Source organism: Mustela erminea, chromosome 3 (genome assembly GCF_009829155.1).
Source record: "Mustela erminea isolate mMusErm1 chromosome 3, mMusErm1.Pri, whole genome shotgun sequence".
Taxonomy (NCBI): domain Eukaryota; kingdom Metazoa; phylum Chordata; class Mammalia; order Carnivora; family Mustelidae; genus Mustela; species Mustela erminea.
In genome coordinates this window covers 146,696,408-146,713,339 of record NC_045616.1, presented here as the reverse complement: position 1 = coordinate 146,713,339, position 16,932 = coordinate 146,696,408, and the positions used below count along the sequence as shown (strand labels likewise).

The window sequence follows — 16,932 nt, the reverse complement described above, 5'->3', positions numbered from 1 at the left end:
CTACCTTTAAGAAAGAAATTGCCAAACTGTGGTAAAATATGACTTACAAAAAGGCATCACATTCTACATTAAAGTGTTTTGGAGTAAAATTAATGTTCAGTTACTCTGCATGTTGAGAAGGAGGGTTCAGTAGAGATATGGTCGATAGATACAAAACTAGCACCCTAGCTATTTCTAGCTAGATAAACAAAGAATGTTTCCAAAATTTTATTTATCTCAAGGGTTCAAGTTACTCTGGAACCCCCCTGGACAAAGAACAAATGGATCTACAGCTCCATGGCATGATTAAATGACTTGTTTACCTGGAAGATAAAAGCAGTGGCACCTATGAAATCATGGAAATGTTACTGAAATCAATGTTAACACATCTGTGAGTAAAAGTGTTTTCCTTTTACCTGCTATGCAATCTTAAGCCTCTGGCATTAATTTATTCCTTTAATAATGTATTGGGAATAATAACACACCTTTCTAGGGATTATCATAAGGCTTTGGTGGCAGAATGTGTTTCATATGTGTGCTAAATTTTAACGCCCCACCCAAATTTTAGAAATGCTAAAATTATTAAAAGAAAGAGATGCTAAAAACTCTAATATTAATGCAATATTATAAGAGATGTAGAGCTGGACAAAGGAAAAGAAGAATAAACTCATAGAAGAGCTGAGGCGTAAAGAGACTTTTGAGTTAACAGACTTATACCAAATCATTATTCTTCAAACAACATTAATATAAACTGTTTAAGCCCCACTGGGGACTTCTTAGCATATATCATACTAATTATTTCTTTAGAAAGCTTTAACATAACCAAATTTCCTTGTCTCTTCTAAATTATTTATTCTCAAAGGCTCTTTTATTAGATCTCTCTCTAAAATACCTGAAAGGAATGGAATCAACTCAAAATGCCTTTCCTGACATACCTTATTTGTAATGTGTACAGTGTAAAGTAATACAATGCTTTTAATACTGGCTTGTCACAGTATTCTGTACTTATTAAGTAATAATATGATACAACACGCATAGAACAAAATGTAAACTACTATGGATTTCATAATGTAATTATTTTCAGATTGGCATATATATTAAGAACTGCATACATTCTTAAAGCTAACAGTTTATTATAATTTCTGTCTAATATATCTTATTTTTATGATATATATGAATAATGATGTAGTTGCCTCTTGTTAAATTAAATTAGGCATCTCTTACTGTTTTAGCAATTCATATAATTGCCCCATAATTTTGAAAATGTGCATAATAAGAATGCACAAATGACATAAAGCTCATTTTTATGTAAACAGAGTAATTAATACAGAAATCTCAAATTCTCTTAACTGTCAAAATCAATATGCTTATAAGTTAGAAAAATCCTGGCTTACTGCCTTAAACAACTTAGAAAGCATTAGGCAATTGGCTTTCAGTACAACAAATATATTCATAAAGGATGTAAATGAGATTCAAGAAGGTATTATATAAGAAATGCTGGAGGATATGATACTGAGTTGCCCCCCCTTTCCTCTATGATAATAAAAAGGACAAATTATGACAATGTTCATTTGAATAGGAAAAAAAAGATAATTGATCTTAGCATAAGAGAATAAAAATTGATGTAGTTGATCACAACTGCAATCTATTCTATCTTTCCCTTGGGGAAAAGTGTCATTCTTATATACGCTCATCAAAATTGAATTGAATTGACATAAAAGTGTATTTATTGACTGTCCTCCTTCAGAATATGTGAAACTATTATGCACACGTTCAAATACCCAAGTAGTCAATTAAAAATTATACTGTTGGCCCATAAGCTTTTTACTGTCAATATTTTAAAATTATCAAAGTTGCTACATTTGGAAAATCTTTTTAAAACATTTTATAAATAGATAGTATTTGTTACTGAAAAGAACATTTTCAGTCTTTGGATTGGCCATGCAATGACCTCTTCCAATATGAAAACGCAGGTATTTTGGGGACATTTTATTTCTTTCTTGTTCTTTGATGTTTTATTCCCATACACTTTCTCTACTTTCCTTTATTAGAGTTCTTATTATTTAGATGTTGGGTGTCCTGGTCAACTGTCCTCTCCCCCCATCTCTGCGTGATATCTTAGTAGAAAACTCTTCCTATGGACACTATAATACTCTGAACCATAGTGATCGGGTTTGGATTGGTAATGGCCTTGGGGCACTCAACTTTCAGTGTATACATTTTTAACGTAGCTCTTTGTTTTCACTTTGGACATCTATTCTCATATATCTTTGGTTTTCTCTAAGTCACAGACACAAAAGAAATTTTTCCAAAGAATAAAACTCAGTCTTCTACCCAGAAGAGAGAGGGACTTTCATATAGCAGTCTGAAGTCAAGAAGAGAATCAGGGAATCTAATGGAGATTACATGTATGATTTTTCAACTATTCTCTTGTTGTAAGCCCACTTCCCTTCCAGCGTACTCATCCATACCAATCACAGAGTATTGTGTTTTGAGGGTTCTTGATGTTTTTCTCTGCTGTTTTAAGACTTAAATTTTTCAGGTCCTCTAGGTAAGCTTTACTTAGTACCTCAGCATTGCATCTTCAGAAAATGAAAATAAAAATAATAAATTAATAATTTTTTCCTTTCCAAATTCCTTGCTAATTGGTTCAAAACACTAATAAAATATTTTAATGCATTTCTTAGTAGGCAGTAAGTGCGAGTATGTCTCTATATAACCTTCCATCTTTAACTAGAAGCCTTCTGTTGTTAAGTAAATGTAATAAAATCAGAATTTAGTGTTAGTGTTATATTAAAAAAATAGATACTACTTCCAAGAGCTGACACTGAATCAATCTTGGGCTAAATTCAGTATTAAAATTTCATAATTGAATAAATAATTACAAAAAGTGTGTTGGTATTATTGAAGATGTGAAACTGAATAAGAATCCCTGCTCTCAGGGCCTCTGGGTCGATCAGTTGGTTAAGCAACTGCCTTCAGCTCAGGTCATGATCCTGGAGACCCTGCATGGAGTCCTGTGTCCTGCTCCTTGATCAGCAGGGAGTCTTCTTCTCCCTCTGACCTTCCCCCCCACCCATGTTCTCTCTCTCTCTCTCTCTCTCTCTCAAATAAATGAATAAAATCTTAAAAAAAAAAAAAGAATTCCACTCTCAGAAGAATAGCACCATAATTGGGAAGATTTGTTAACTACTACAAAGTGATTAGGCTATTAAGAAGAGTATAAAGGAGTCTAAGAGTATAAGGCCATTACAAATCTAGTGAATTACACAGAATAGGATATAAACCTAGAATAATTCAAAATGATTTGGGGAAAAAGGTGTCAATCATAATGAATTTTGAGACTCTTAGGACAACCATAGTAGGTGGAGAAGGTCATGCTTGGGGTGTCATTTTGAGAAAACATAAGCAAAGGCATGGCAAGGCAGCATCTACCTGAATGTTTGACATCACCAAATAGTTTCATTTGGTTAAAGTACAGGATACACTTGGAGAGTAGGAGAAATATTGCTGATAATATTTCAATTTCTGAGGGCTCTTTTCTTACTGAGCATTGCAGCTACTTCTCATGGATTTTCTTTAAGAACTAAATGGTCTAGGCCAAAATAATCTCTTAATTCATATGTATATTTTTCTAAGAAGCATAAGTCAATCAAGAAACGATAACATTCCATTGGTTACTCTGGGAAACTTTTCATATAAAAGTGGTTGTAAGAGACTAAGTATAAGCAAAAAATGAAAAAATTAAAAATAAATCTTATTTGGAGTACAGGCACACACTCTTCATTCCACCCTCTCCCCCTCTCATCTGTATGCTTTCTCCCAAAATTGAGCATAAAAAAATGAGACTTTTATGGTGATTATGTTTTATCTATCTGAAGACAGTTCTCTCTAAATTCTTTCACACTTTTTCTCTTGTCTTAGGAAACGTTGTTCTGGTAGTATATACACACTCTGGCGATATGCAGTTTAGATACATATTACAGAATTTCCAAAAGAAATTATCTCTGGTAGTTTTATCCATTACTAAAATTATAGCTCAGAAGGAAGAATTTAATTGTGAGCTTGGTAATGCTTAGGTTCTTCAGAGCTATTAGCCTGAATTCATGTCTTTAGAAGTTTTGATGTATGAGGACAGAAGTTTATTTCTATTAAAGATAGTTCATACAATAATCCTGATTGAAATGTGACTTTTTGAGCAAATTAGAGTGACTGAATCTTAGCTTAGAAATCTCTTCTTTGTTATGGATGAACAACGCTAAAACAATGTTAGTAAATATACATTAGGTAATAAGACTACGATTTTAGTTCTAATGATTCGAATGTTTCAGATTATCTATATGAGGGCTATTGGTTCCACAGGCTATCATTGTTTCAAATTGAATAAATTTAGCAGTAAATGAAATTTATTTCAAACCAAAAATTTGTGTTAAGCAAACTACTATTGTAATAATGTATGCCCTTTTCTAAAGGATGTCTTTAAAAAACAAAAAACAAAAAGTGAAATTATGGGGTGCCTGGGTGGCTCAGCTGTTAAACATCTGCCTTCAGTTTAGATCATGATCCCAGGATCCTGGGATTGATTCCCACATCGGGCTCCCTGCTCAGCAGGAGGCCTGCTTCTCTCTCTCTCACTTCCTCTGTTTGTGTTCCCTCTCTCACTGTCTCTCTGTCAAATAATAAATAAATAAATAATTAAAAAAGAAAAATAAAAAAATTGAAATCTCATAAATTCTTATGATACCAATCTTAAAGTCTTCATATGGTAAATTAAATTATTTCAAGGTTTTAGTCTTAAACTAATATTAAATTGTAATTCCTTAGATATGTCAATAATTTCCCAAGTAATACATATATACATATATATATTAGCTACAGTATATAATCTTAAATTGCTCTTCTTTCTTATTTTTATATACAGGTTAGCTAAAGATTAATAGGCCCTGAATATGTGGTTCTCTTTAAATATATACATTCAGGTATATAATATATATGAATGCATATATATATATATATATATATATACACACTAAATATTATGTATAGACACATTTTATATTAAAATAAATATATTATAATTCTATTTTATCCTAGATAATATATGTCATATATTATACACACACACACACACACACACACACACACACACACACACACACACATTACATAATCTTCTTTATTTTGCAACATTTTTCCAAGATAGTTTTAATGTTCCCCTCAGGTTGACTGAACTTTAGGTAGGTTTATTTCTGATTCTAGTTCTCTGACTTCCCTTTTCTAAGATCACTTATTTTAGAGAACTTATGGTTGAATATTCTTTCTCTACCTCTTACTTGGGTAAATTTTTTCCCAGCCTCTTTCAGTTTTAACAACTGAAGAATAGCTCCTTCAAAGCCCTGGGAATTATCTTTTTGAAATCTAATCAAGAGAGATAGAGTTCCTATCTGCCAAATTCTGTGATAGGAAAGAAGCCTAAGATTTGTAAGCATGAATCAGTAAATAGATGACCTAATCACACTGATCAAAATAAGGTCCTCTACTACTTTACTAGCTCACCCCAGTTCTTAAAAACTTGCCTGCCTTGTTTTAACAGAGATGAATTCAATCTCTCCTCTATTGCAATAGTCTGAACCTCTGTTGCAAATCTTCGATAAAGTCTTCCTTGTTTGTTTAATTCTGTCCACTGCAATTTTTTTATACCTTAAAAAATACAGTGATATGTAATACATGTTTATTTAAAAGAGTTATTTGAAAAACTCTTGCTTTCCTGCTCTCTGGGTTTTTTTTTTTTTTTGTATCCAGGTGAAATAAAGTTCATTACTTTCTTTAAATGCAATAATTAACATATAAATCTTCACAGAGAAATTGCAATAGGTATATAAAATATTTTGTCTGCTATTGTTCATTAAGATAAAAAATCAATAATATAGCACATATATTGTAATCTTTAATACTGTGATGAGATTGACTCTATATTAAATGTAAAATTAAAAGTTTTAATTATACCATCTATTTGCATACTTATATATTTTTATGTTTACATACATAGGCATTTTTGGATTTCAAGGTTAATTTTAAAAATATATTAATAGACAAAACCATAATAAAAAAACAAATTTGAAAGCATGCTGTAATTGTGAAAAATTTGGAAATGTGAATTTTTTTTCCTTTAGCTTATAATATAATGATTAATTTAGGAGAAAATGAATTATAATAAATTGTGTTGACAAAGTTGACTCAGTCTGGCAGGAATCACTTGCTATTTAATATAATCTTCAATGTTCGAGTACAAATTATGAGTTGGATTGTTTATAGAAATTAAGATTAGAATTTGGGCTTCCTTTCTGTAAACCAGCCAAATTATCCTGTGCCTAGGTAACAGAAATTCCCTTTAACACCAAAATGTTCATGAACTCTTTGAACTTTGACATATTCCTAAATTATTTTGACCAAAAGTACATGTTCCCTTTTGTTGTTACAATTTGTTGCTTCTGAGTCTCCTTGATTTTGCTTTAGTAAAATTCATACCAGCTGTCTTTTAAACCTAAACCATGGCTTTGACTGAAAACAGACCACTGATAGCTCTAATGACTGGCATTGTCTCTGTGGCAGAAGAGCCTATTGGCTGCATCTACAAATTGGCTTGTGTTACCTCAACAGAGTCATGCTTATCTCCGGATAGAACTTGGAATTTATTTTGGTCCTTCCTTCTCATAACTGAGAATGAGAGAGAAAGGGAGAGAAGAAAGAGAGAGAGATTGGAGGGGAAGTGAAGGGGGAGAGCGGAGAGAAGGTGTTCTTTCGGTAATTCAAGTTTTAAAAAAGAGCAAAACAGCCTCCATTTGAATTCACAAACTTGAACCACTGAAGGGAAATTTTGCAATACCAATCTCTGTCCCCAAAGTTCTTTTTTTGTGTTTTAGGAGTCATGGAAGTAAGGAGACTAGTTCATGTTATAGTTCAGAGAACAGTAGAACTAGGTATTGTCACGAAGGCCCTAAGGCTATAAAGAGATTCATGAAGGTGGATACATAAGGTTCCTTTTCTTCTTCTTCTTCTTTTTAGTATTTTTACTTATTTATTTTAGAGAGAGTGAGACGGTAAGAGAGAAAGCGAGAGAGAGCGAGAGAGAGGATGGAGGAAATGCAAAAGGAAAGGGAGAAGCAGACCCCCACTGAGCAGGGAGTCCAACCAGGGACTGGATTCCAGGACCCTGGGATCATGACCCAGGGGACAGCAAACAGTTAGCCAACTAAGCCACTGTAGGTGGATAGTCAGTGTCTTAAGAGGACAATTATAGAACTAATAGTGCCTATTTGAGGTAGAGTTTACACTGCCTTAGGGTACGATAATTGTATTTACATTCCTATATACTTATCTATTACACAGAATATTACTAAACAATTATGAAAGAAAAAAAATCATGAAATTATATAATTGAGCTAATATTCCCAAATGGACTTTTTTGGGTTCTTTGGACTGGTGGCGATGATATGTTCTTAAAATTTAACTTGAGCTCTCCTGGCTTTTCCTTAGAAGTGAACTACAAAGTCTGATTATAATCCTTCTCTTGGCATGTGCTATGTTGCTATGCTCAAATGAGTGACTTAAAGATAATTCAATATTCCTCTGCAATTGCTAGCCAATCAGATGATCCAAAAAGTGATGTTCCAGCACAGAGAATAGAAAACCCTGACACAGATACTGGAACAATTACCTTAAAAATATTACCACATGACCACTCTGTAGATTACACATCCATTATACAGTGGTAGAGATCTACAGTGGTTATGTCTCATTACAATATCACACTTTAAGCTTAGGCTGAAAAATGCTAAAAGCTGGGGGGAGGGGCTAATAATTGACAAAAAAAAAAAAAAAAAAAACAGAATTTTTTGTTCCTGTGTTAAATAATCCCCAAACCAAACCGAATAAAAATCCTAACTGCTTTAGTTAAAAAACCACTAGTTTCTATAATATATGGCATGAACCAATTCAACAGCTTGCAAGACAAAAAACTTGTTTCAAAACATTCATTTCAAAACCCTAACCTTACCCCATGTCCAGAGATCCAAAGCCATCGTGTGGTAACTTCTGCCTCATGCAGAAAATTATCAGTATTGCATAACCAGTGTTAAAATCCTCCAGTCCAGGCTTTAAAACCAGCCCTATATATATTCTCCCCTAACTCCTCCATTTGAAGAAATAAACTGTTCAGCATGATTTTCTTCATTACTGCAGTAATCCTAGTAAATTTAACTTTGATTAACAACAGTTGGAATCTACTAAGAGCTTCATGAGTCTATAGAGAATCACTTCTACAAGGATTTAGGAAGTTGACATCCTGTTGGATCAGACTTTAGAACACATAGGAAGTTTAAATTTGGCTTCAAAAATAAGTATTTCCATCTATGTGAGTTTTACTTTATACTCTACAGTATCAAAATATATATAACAGAAAAGTACTCTTTAACATGTAAAACAAATACAGGTAAAGAGATCAGAAAACTAAATTCTATTAATTTATAATAAGGCATTTTATCAAAAAATAGAAGCAATGTTATTTTAGGAAGTGTTTGAATAGTTAGAGATAAAGTGACAATTCATTTGAAAATTTAAAAAATGATGAATGTCCAACATATAAAGTAATCTGAGATTATAGAGCCTAGAAAAATATTGCATGTTAAGATTTGAAGAGAACATTAATCAAGATTACAAATTCCAAGACAAGAAAAAGAGGATATTTTAATGTCTGCATTCCTTATTTTTTGATATGAGTTCTTTTTTAATAAGTCCCAATTTGAAGCATCTCAAAAAATTATGAAGCATTATATATAGTAGTCATTTTATTTAAAAAATAGAATTAATTTTAAAATATCTTAAAATTACATTAGCTTTAACTCTACATAGACTATCACCATCTAAATATGAATTGTTTTTGGGAAGGGATATTAATTTAAAAATAACTCTTCTGATAACTCTTAAATGCAATTTGATCAATATTTGGGATTACAGAAGCATTGAGTAGCTATTAAAATCTATAGCTGGAGGGCTTATGTTTATTTTTTGTAATACTTCCAAGAAAAGAAAATAATACAAACAAAGTACCACAGCTGGAGTTTAAACAAATGGCCATCCATTAAAGTTTTTCAAAGCGTTTTAAAAATCTTTTCTTATGATTCTTGACAGCTGAGGGCAAACAAGGTTCTTTGTCAATTTATGACTAAGATGATACCTATAAAGATCCTCTGAGATTACTGTAAGCTCCAACTAACGTCCATTTCCTTTATGCTACATTTGGGCTTTCAAGAATGATGTCCTCCTAGGTGGCTATCTGTCTCCCAGACTCATTTACCTGAATACATAAAATGAAAAGTGATGAGCTTTTGGGGTGGACTTAGTATTTGGCACATTAAAGCTAATTTATTATAGATTAATATGACCTTAGCAATACCACCTTTTCTTTTCCTCACTTTACTTTTCAAGTAAGAAAAAGACCTTATAGATAAGAACAGGCTGAAATAGATTGTATATTACAAACTATATTATGCATTTCCAAGTTTCATACTCGTGTACGTTATATACACACATATAATCCTTAGGAGGTTGAAACCCATGTACAGTCACACTGAGGCTCTAGTTTCGGTTTGAAAAAGTCATCCTCATAATTTGTCTTAAGTAAAAGGACAAATGATATTCAAGTAGAAATGAGTTTTGTTTGAAATATCAGTATGAGCAAGGGTATGAATATACTCTGGTACGCAAATAAAATGTAGGTGAGAACACTGATTTGAATTCTATTTTTTTACAGAAAGAATGTTTATGTTTTAAAAAATACTATATAATAATATGATTTATAATATTTGGTAGAGATGTAAAAACTGGTTTTGAGATCAAAAATACATATTAAAGACCATCTATAAAAACACAGACAGATATAGGTATGGATACAGATTCTAGCATCCTTAGAGACATACATCATTTAGCCTTTTTCTGCATATACTTGCAAATGCATTTTCCTAAAAGCCACTTATTAAAACTTGCTTTAAAAAATGGTATCTTTTAGGTTTAGGACAGCAGCTGGTTTGACAGTTGCTATATTAACAGTGGGAGAGACAGAATCGTGGCCAAGAACACAAGGGCAAACCTTACCTGCATGAAAAGCAACACAGGAGTGCATATAAATCATTGCGCATAGTGCTGTTTAATCTACAGTCTTAAATATAAGTTATGCCCCCACACTGTGGGAACTTAAAAATAGCTCCCTTAATATCTTAACTTTAAAAAAACATGACTCAGATGTTAATGTGAGAAAAAGTTTACTTACTAAAGAGGCCGAGATGGATGAGACCTTGTTTGGTGGGGATGACGCAAAATTCTATGCCGGAGTTAATTATAGAGAACTGCAACTCTATTAACAGAGCGATGTCTCTCTACGGTAGGGGCAGGACCAGAGTACTGAATCTTTCTCTATGATAGAGCGATGTGCCGAGTGTTGTCAAAGATGGCCTGGTATTGTCGGGGACTATTTACCATATGAGGTGACATTCAAAAGGAGACCTGAAGGGTACTTAGGGAGTCTCTCCAGGAAAGTCATTCCAAGTAGTGCAAATTGATTGTTCAAAACCCAAAGGCAAAATGAAATAGAAACACTTAAACTCCAAGTAACTTATTATCATTCATTAGTAATTCATTTATTTAACAAGTATATATTTAATGCCAGCCATGTGAGTGCACATATATTTTTGAAACCTCATCAAAATTTGAATTCGCCAGCATTATTTAAATTATTTTGAGCCTTACGTGGAAGAAACTTCCTCCGAGTCTTACTCCTTACTCCCTGTCAATAATGGAACTTTTCTTTTGTATTGACTCATTTTTATGCACATAGATTAAATATTTTATAACTACATGCTTAAAAAGCAACTACATTACATAAAATACATTGTAAGTGAAATCAATGTCCCTGTCAAATAACCAATACAAAATGTTTATTTATTACTGATAAAATTGAAAAAAAAAATGTTCTGAAATTTCCCTACACAGGTCAGAGCTAAAAATAAGAAATCATATAAAAACTCAAACACCCACTCCATAAATATCATGGTCAATATAAACCAATCATAGAACTAATAATAGCAGGAAACTTAAAGTAGATATGTCGATATTATGTTTTAAATTTAAAAACAGACTTTTTATTAAGCAGCGAGGTTTTCTTTTTTAATAAAAATAATACTATGGACCAAAACTTAAATGAATTTCATTGAAGAACTTTATAAGTCAGCAAGAAGCAAAAAGTTAAAGGTACAAAGAGGTACTGAACAAGGTAGGGATTGTCAGGCAAAAATGTGTTGGTTATTCCTATGTTTCCAGGTGAAGGTACCGTTTCAGATCTCTTGTCCTACGTCTTCATTCAGTTTGTTCCGGGAAAGTAAGGAAGACACTGAACAGTGTTTCGGGGAGGAACCTGGACACAAATGACTAACTCCTCCAGGTTCTCTTCCCTTCTAAACCATCTGTCTGAACAGAGAGTGCTTTCCGGTCTGCAGAGAAGCCTAAAGTTGTCCAGGTTAATTGGACTCTAATGTGAGTCTTAGGAAACCATGTATCACACATACTCTCCGTTGTCCAACCTTTTATCAATCACGACGAGGCTGGGTCTGATCTCCATCAGTTTGATCCTTGAATCTACCTCTCAACTACTTCTGCACCCTTACTGGCTTTGGAGTGGACAAGACACTAAAACTCACTTTTATATCTGTAAAATGAAATGCTTTTTGAAGATTAAATTAGTATTACTAGTATTTTCAAAGCGATTAGCCATAGTTGGCACATACTGAGCACCAGTGAAGTGTTGTTAATAAATAAACATTTATTCATCCCTTTGCAGCGCTAGCCATGCGATCAGAGAGGGGATCTCGGGTTCATCTGAGTCAGGTATTTGTTGAACAGAGAAAGGAATTAGAGGGGCGCCGGGGTGGCTCAGTGGGTTAAAGCCTCTGCCTTCAGCTCAGATCATGGTCCCAGAGTCCTGGGATCGAGCCCCGTATCAGGCTCTCTGCTCAGCAGGGAGTCTGCTTCCCCCTCTCTCTCTGCCTGCTTCTCTGCCTACTTGTGATCTCCGTCTATAAAATAAATAAATAAAATCTTAGGGAAAAAAAAAAGGAATTAGAATTCATTAAAACCACCATAGGAAGTGCAGCGCATAAGTTAGGTTATATGGAAGCAGGAAGAAGTAACACTGGTATGAGCTGGGACAGAAGTAGACGGAGTGTGGCTGATAGACTGGTAAGGGAAATTTTCCTTATATTGATCACAAACTTCTCAACCACGCTCCACCAGTATGTTAGGAGTTAATGGGACAGGTAGTCAGGGTCAGGGTCCCCAACAAGAAAATATGGGGTCAGGAGAGCTAAGATAATATAGCACTAACATCCTGTTTTTGCAGCTTAGACAGGACCACAGCGTTCTGTTTCACAGCCTTTGCAGAAATGACTTCTGCAAAATGTCCTAAAATAAGTCAGTTAACCACAAAGCATCTGTCACTATCACTATCACGGACAAAGGGCAGTTAAGACACAAGCCCCCAGATGTCAGCCAAAAAAGACCCTCAGCACAGACATTACCCTAATAGGCGGATAGATACGTGACTAAAGAGGGTGCCTGGGTGGCTCAGGTTGTTGAGCAACTGCCTTCAGCTCAGGTCATGATTCTGGAGTTCCAGCACTGAGTCCCATGATCAGTCCCACGTCAGGCTGCCTGCTCAGTGGATAGTCTGCTTCTCCCTCTGACCCTCCCCCTTCTCATGTTCTCTCTCTCTCTCTTTCTCATTCTTTCTCTCTCAAATAAATAAATAAAATCTTAAAAAAAAAAAGAAAGAAAAAAGATACAAAATCAAAGCCCTGATCAGCACAACTCAGCACACCCTGATCACTTAAGACAGTTCCACAAAAGAGCTATTTAAAAACCTCTAATTAAAGGGCGCCTGGGTGGCTCAGTGGGTTAAAGCCTCTGCCTTCAGCTCAGGTCTGATCTCAGGGTCCTGGGATCAAGCCCCGCATTGGGCTCTCTGCTCAGTAGGGAGCCTGCTTCTTCCTCTCTCTCTGCCTGCTTCTCTGTGATCTCTGTCTGTCAAATAAATAAATAAATAAAATCTTAAAAAAAAAAAAAAAAACAGAAAAACAAAAACCCTCTAATTTAGAAACTCCAAGAGCAGCCCTCGGAGGCCCTCTTCCCCTCTGGAGCTTAACATTATTGCTCAATAAACTATCCCTTGCTGCCCACCACTCTCCGTCTGATCTCCCTCTTCATTCTTTTTGAAGTGGTGTGATCAAGGGCTGTGAGCACTGAAGGCAGAGAACTCCCATAATTAGAGTGAGATTCTGGCTTTTGTCCCAATACATTTGCAATCACCTGCAGGTAGGCTGTTTTCTCTTGAACAGGTATTTCCTAGAGACAGAGTGTTGAGTGATGGCTCGGAACATGGTATCTGCACGTCCCACTCCCTGCAACCTGTGAACATCACCTTTTGAGGAATAAAAAGGATTTGCAGATTTTCAAATTTAAGAATCTTGAAACAGGGAGATTGTTCTAGATTATCTGAGTCCTAAATCCAAGGACAAGGGCCCTTATAACAGTAAGGTAGAGGGCAGTATGAAATAGACAACAGAGGAGAAGACACAGAAAAGAAGAAAAAAGTGATTTATCAAAAAATCAGAGATTGGAGTGATGTGGCTCTAAGTGTAAGAAGCCAGAAATGCTGGAGATCAACAGAAACCGGAAGCTGGAAGAGGTGAAATACAGAGCAGTTAGGGAGGAGCTAGGCAGGAAAAGTGGAAGAAACACCCAGAGGCAGAGTCCCGAGTTTTGAAGGGGAATGATAGAGGCAGGAACTAGAGGAAAAGGCAGTGATAAATGAGCTATACACATTGGAAGCCTGAGGGCACAACATCCTGACCTTGTAGTCTCCAAGACCTTGGGCCTGAAAAATCAAGAGCCAAGAGGTTTCGTGTTTGACCTCTGCCCTAGGATAACACCTAGATGCATTATAACATATTTGCATTGTGGGTGCAGCAGCCCCCCCCCGACCAACCTCATGGAGGAAGGGTGCTATGGTGACTTCAGGGCTCATCTTGTGGGGTCAAAAACTCCACCACCCAACCTGTGGCTTGGAAGCAGCCTCTCCCACCCACTGGTAACACAACAAGTCTTTGAGAAAGAATGAAGCCCTGATGACGTACTGTTTTAAGGTTTTCAGCCCCAAAAGCGTAAGAAAATTAACTTCTCTTGTTTTAAGCCACCAGTTAGTTCTGGTAGTTGTTATGTTGTCATGGCAGCCACAGGAAACTAATGCAGATTTTGGCACTGGGCAGTGGGGTCCTGCTGTAATAAATATCTAAAAATGTAGATGTGGTTTTGGACTTAGATTATGGGTAAAGCCTGGAAGAATTTGGAGAAGCATGCCTGGATTGCTTTGAAAAAGGTTGTTGGTAGAGAGATGGTGCTAAGGTCAGTTCTGGGAAAGGTTTAGATAGAAGTACAGAGCGCAGTAGAGAAAGTGTGTAATGCTTTGGAGAATAAATATATTTTCATAAACAGAATATTGATGGGTATTGAATGTTAAATACACTACAGGAAAGGGCTCAGGAGGAAATGAGAAACACATAATTGGAAACTGGAGGAAACAGAAGCCTTGTTATATAGTGTGTAGAGACTTGACTGAATTGTGGTCTCCTGTCAGATGGAAAGAACAACTTTTAAGTGATAAACTTGAATATTTAGCTGGAGAGATTTCCAAAGTGTTGAAGATGCATCCTTATTCACCTACATATTTTTCTGTTCAGAGTAAAATGTGAGAGAAAAAGATAAAGTGAGGAAGAAACTGTGCAAAAAGCAACCAGACATTGATGATTTTAGATGTTTTCAGCATGTCCAAATTTCAATGGATGCTAAAATGAGGAAATTCAGTATCAGCAAAGTGTACTCTGGAGAGAGATCAAAGAGTGTGGCTGGACAACTTTATTTTGAAAGTTTATAAATTATGGATTATTTCAAGACTTTAGCAAAAACCAAGAATAGATGAGATTATCCAGGAATGATCTGAGGGGGATCTTCTTGTCTACTAGTCTGATCACTATGACATACACGGGAGAGTCACAAAGTTGTTGAGAATGTTATATCAGCAGGAATCCGACCAGAATGGACTGGACAGGACAGGACTTGGGGATATGATACAATGCTACTGGGCTTCCAGAATTCTACAGGCAGGCAACCGGAATATATAGCTACTCAGCAGCAAACATGTGTCTTCCTTCAAGGAAATGGAAGAACAAATCTGAGGCAGAAACAGATAGATCATCAGGTCCAAAATGTAGAGACACATGTCCAGACAGTGGAGCTACAAGTCACAAATGATTATGCTGACTCTGAAACCTAACAGAATCTGTCTTGCTAGATTTAAAACCTACTTTTTAAAGAGAGTAATAAAAAGGACTGGTGTAATAATAAATAATTAAAGGGTGTAATAAAAGGGACTTGGGACCTTTTTATTACTTAGAATTTCTACCTTTTGAAATGGGAATGTCTATCCTATGCTAGTCCTATCGCCATTTTGGAAGCAGATAATTTGTTTTCTAGTCTGATGGGTCCACAAATGGAGACCAGTTCTGCCTCAGAATTTATCATTCTCAAGAGTCTATTCATATCTGATTTAGGTGTTAAATGGTAAGATTTTGGTTTTCAACCTCAGGATATGTACATGATATTACGGACTTAGTTTATGTTGTAATGGGTTGAGACTTCTAGGAATTCATGGATATGTTTGTTGGATATCTTTTGTGTATGAGTTACACGTGAATTTTGAGAGGCCAGAGGGTAGACTGTAGCAGGTTATGTAGAGGCTCCCAACTCCACATCTCAAACCCTGGAAACTGTAAACGTTAACTTATATTGGAGAAGAGTCTTTACAGTTGTAATTATAATAAGGACTTTGCAATAAAGATATAATCTGGATTGTCTGGATAGGACCTAACTCTAAAGGCAAGTGTCATTATAAGGAAAAGGCAAGGGGATCTGAGCCAGATACAGGAGCAAAAGACCTGGAGAAGAGAAGAAGTCAGTACAGCCACTGAGGCAGAGATTGGAGTGATGTGCGGCCATATTCCCAGGAAGCCAAGGAAGTAAATGGCTGTTAGAAGCTGGAAGAGAAAATGAATGGCGTTTTTCCACAGTGTATGCAGGCAGTGGGACCCTGTGAACACATTGATTTTGGACTTGTGCCCTCCAAAATGTTTAGAGAATAAATTGATTTTGTTTTAAACGACTAAGTTTGTGATAATTTATTATGGCAGCAACAGGAAACTAATCCTCTCTAATAAAATCTTCCCATATTTAGCCTTCTGTTGGGTTCTCTTTCTCTGAGGGTGTGCGCCAACATAACCGAGATAGAATATTTTTGTTATCGGGAGCTGAGAATCAATATCTTTATTTTGGAAATATTAAATATACAATGCCCCTAACAGATGCAAGTGGGAATGGCAAGTAGGCAGTTTGATGGTTCTAAAAATCAGTGGACGTGCCAATCCTGGGAAAATAAATGTAGGGGGCATTGACACAAAGATTATATTTAAAGATACAGGCTGTTTGAGGCATCCTAATTTAAATGGTGTTGTTAAGCTTGCCTGAAGTCCTTGCAGCATTTCATGTACTAAGACAATAAGGAGAAGGAATTAGTGAAGCAGATGAAGAAGGGAAAAGCAATGAGGTTATGTGGTTTGTGCTCGAGACCTCCTAATGCCTTTCCTGTCTTTAATTTTATCTCTCATCTCCTATCTTAGTCTTACTTCATTTCTTTCTTTTTTTTAAGAGAGAGAGCAGGGGTGGGGGGAGGAGGAAGGGCCAGATGAAGAGGGAGAGAGAGACTCTTAAGCAGGTTCCATGCCCAGTGCTGAGCCT

At 35.4% G+C, this 16,932-nt stretch overlaps 1 protein-coding gene across 2 annotated transcripts in view; it reads right to left on the bottom strand.

Moving 5' to 3' along the window:
* Positions 1-16,932, bottom strand: part of CDH12 (cadherin 12) — a 996,732-nt gene that overhangs the window by 526,426 nt on the left and 453,374 nt on the right. The window lies entirely within an intron of this gene.